Source organism: Phragmites australis, chromosome 4 (assembly GCF_958298935.1).
Source record: "Phragmites australis chromosome 4, lpPhrAust1.1, whole genome shotgun sequence".
Lineage (NCBI taxonomy): Eukaryota > Viridiplantae > Streptophyta > Magnoliopsida > Poales > Poaceae > Phragmites > Phragmites australis.
Genome location: NC_084924.1, coordinates 40859903 through 40863725, shown reverse-complemented (window position 1 = coordinate 40863725; position 3823 = coordinate 40859903). Strand labels below are relative to the sequence as shown.

General features: G+C 45.6%; 1 pseudogene; it reads right to left on the bottom strand.

The window, feature by feature from the left end:
* Positions 1-2283: 2283 nt before the first annotated feature.
* LOC133914802 (chaperone protein dnaJ 11, chloroplastic-like) lies at positions 2284-2754 on the bottom strand (annotated as a pseudogene).
* Positions 2755-3823: the final 1069 nt, after the last annotated feature.

Sequence of the window (3823 nt, the reverse complement as noted above, 5' to 3'; positions counted from 1 at the left end):
GATATAGAAGTCGTATGAAATTTTGAGAAAGAGTTCTTACAACAAGTATGGGAGAAATTACTTAGTCAGGTGCCTTTACACACATGATATATGCAGCCATCCACCAACCCCTAATAACTCGCTTATGTCTAGATCAAAGAACTCTATTTTGTAGTCATTGACAAATGTACAAGAATCAAGACAAAAATAAACTCTAATTTGTGGTTCTTAGCAAAGTTTAAAGAGTCAAGTAAAGAATTATCAGAACACGGAGTGAAAGTAGGATGACATGAATTTCTACATACTAAGGCTTGAGCAACAGAGAACCCATTCCATGAAAAATTCAGCACTTAGCTTGGTTTTAACAATACTGAATATAGTTCCCAAAAGTATAGACTATAAATCCTCTTAGCTTGATTTTAAAACACGAAATACAGTTCCTAAATGATATATATATCAAATCTTTCAGAGGTTCCCTTATTCGGTTCATGGAATCCAAACAAACTGAGCTGGGCCAAGCAAACTGAGATTTTTTTATTCTTTACTTTTTAAATTAAAAATTGCAAATATATGCACTAGGCAACATGGGCCATCAGCGACGTTCCAACGGTCGACTAGTTGAATAGAAAAAGTGTCTCGTGAGCCTTGAGCTAGACTGAGCTGAGTCTCTTATGGTGCTAACGATCTGTCGAGCACAATTTTATTAAGCTGATTCGGGTTTAAGGTATGATATTCTCTTAATAAAATCTCATAGACGTCCTCTCTCTCTCTCTCAATGCTTATTTTTTTTCGAGTTCAGCTCATTTAAATTTACAAGTTTTAAGTCAGACTTGAGCTTGGCTCCAATCTCTTATGAGCTAATTTAAATAAAGTTTTTAGCTAGCTAAGTTTAAGTAGCTCACTAGCATCGATTTTTTTTTTACCATCCCAGTTATCTCAGAGGTGCTTCGGAAAATGAAGTGAGATAGTGACTGCCGAACTGCTTGCTGACAGGAACGAAACAGATCTGCGATTGGCCTATCTCGTGCTGCAGTATCAGCAGCAATACTAACGTAGTAGTCCGTCCGGGCGAAAGCTGCTTGGATAAAGAAACAAGGATGTAAATAGTAGCACCAAGCTTATGCAACAAGTAACAACTGCTGAGCAGTGTCGGTATTTCTCATAAAAATAGCACATATCACGCCGGAGATTTTTTGTTTTAATCTTTTTTTAACTAATATTTTTAAAAACAATATGTGTGACATTAAATTTTCAAGAATCAGTATCTTTTATCATACCAAAATACATGATATGATTCATAATTTAGTCACCAACATATGTGACGTGATCAAAGTGACCACGCTGACATCCCACCCCAGCGTCTTGCAACATGGTTCTTTTTATCACACAAAAGTACATGACGTGACTCATAACTTGATCACATCATATACATTAACATAATTACGTGGTGAGTCATGCCATACGCGTGATCAAATGAGTTCGTTCTAGAAAATTTAATGTTTCATATATTATTTTTGTAATATTAATTTTAAAATGGCTAAAATAAAAAAAATCCTCATGCGGGGATGCACAACACTGCAAATCGGCAGAATTCAGCACATGGGGTGGAGACGCAAACTAGCAAAGGAACCGGATTGATTCGAAGAAGTTGTACACATTCGAGCCGCTCGTGGGACGACTTGGACGATGGATCCAGACCCTCTCTCCAAGAAAAACAAGCCATTCTGTCTCTGGAAGCATTCAACAGACTCCACAAACTGCGCACCACGTCTGCATTCACCACGCAAGAAGAGTAAGCAAGAAGACAGATAATTTCATTTCCCACCGCTCCGCAATCACCGCGGGGAGAAGAGTATTCGAAGAGACAGAAAAAATCGCTTTCTTCTCGAACCTTAACTCCATTACTACTTTGGCCATCAACCTTATCTCCAGTGTACTAGTAGTATTAGGTTAATCTATCTTCTTATCGCGCATCACCACGCTAAGTCATACATACACATCTATTTTCTTATCATGATAAGAGTTAATAAAATTTTATATAAAAAAACACATCCATAATTCAAACAGAGGACATACAATTTTCAGCTTTTTTACAGGTGGCAAAAGCGTGCAAGGCTAGACCATTTCTTCTAGAAGCGTAGCACCCAGCCACAAGTGAGCCCAATGGCCGTGGGGATCTTTGCATTTCTGATCACTTGGAAGATTCCGTGGCCCACAGCCCGCAGAAATAGCGAGGGGCCGCTCCAGTCGCACGCGTCGGAGTTTCTGCAGCGAAGAAGCGTGCTATCACGTCACGGCCGGTCACTAGCACTGGTTGGTCTCCCACGTCCGACGGCGGTGGACTGGGAACGGGGGCTAACGGCCGAGCGTTGCCAGCTGCGCGCTACGATTGCCAGTGGCGGCAGAGAGGAGGAGGTGGCGGTTGTAGCTGGCGCGCTTCTCGGGGTCGAAGGGCGTGGAGTATGCGGCATGGACACGGACGAAGTCCTCGGCGGAGGGGTGCGGGGCGGCGTCCAAGTGGACAGCAAGGGCCAGGCGGCGATACGCGGCCTTGATCTCACGAGCGCTGACTCCCAGGCGGAGGCCGAGGACATCATAGGAGTTTGCCGTGTGGTCTGGCGTGGCGACGGCGACGACAGTGGATGAGGAGGGGGAGAAGGAGACGAAAAGGGGCGGCGGCATGTGGAGGCACGGGGAGGGCTGCGGCGACACGGTCGGGAAGCTGGGGCAGAAGGTGAAGAAACCGGAGGAGAGCGCAGGGCGCGGGGAGACCATGCTGGTCCAGTGGTGAAGGGTGGGACGAGGAGGAGGTTTTGATGGGCGAGTTGGCTCGCTGCTGAGCTAGGCCTTTTTATTTTGCTCACATCGCTTTCAGCCGTGGGCTCAATGCACGTAAACGGTTCTATGTGCGCTGCTCCTATGGCTGCAGCTTCGGGCTTCTACAGGGCCTGCTGCGCTGGTTGACTGTTGCTACAACCGAGATCAAGGGACGAGAATCTCAACGCTCAGACTAGCACGGATGATGGACGGATCGAATTATGAAACAAGGGGGGTACTAGAATTCGTCTGGTTCAAGGCATGATCCATTGTAACACTGAAATAAGGTAGGGAAGAATGACATTTTCCGCTAGCATCACCCATCATTCAATAGCTGGTCTTTTTTTAACACGCTTCCTAGAGTTCAGGTGCTTGAAATCTCGAGAGGAGGTTTCACGTGATGGGTGTGAACACATGGCAACCTTCAAGGTTAGAGCTTCAGGTTTGGTGGCAGTGGCTTTTTGGTGGGGATTTGTCTGCTGTTAGGCTTAAAGGGAGGTCGACATGCGGTAGGCCAGCCCAGCAGAGGAGATAGGGTGATGGGGACGCCGCCAGCCATGGGAGGCCAAGGACAGGCGGTGCCGGTGACAAGGGAGGCAAGGATGTGGCTCAGCAGCCAGCCATGGAGGTGGCAACGGGCATGGAGCGCTACCGAAGATGGGTGGAGGTGGGTAGGGCGAGGGAGCATGTCGCAAAGAGAGAAAGGAGGTGGGAGGTTGAAGACGATGCTCTGGCCATCTGATCAAGATCCTACAACTGATATAGATCGGCTGAAACAACGCCTGATTTCAGGCGACTGAAAAATAACATCACCTTTTTTTAATCATCATCAATTGATGATTCATCACTTTGTATACTTTGAATGGCAAACTGCCAAGTTGCCATGTTGCCCTTAGAAGGATGAGAGGGATGCATTGACTTGGCAAAATACAACATGTCATGTTTGGGAGAGAAATATTCTAGGAACGAAGCTTCCCCCACCCAAGTTTTGCTTTTAGGTCTAGTAGAAGTGTCATTGGTTGTCGTA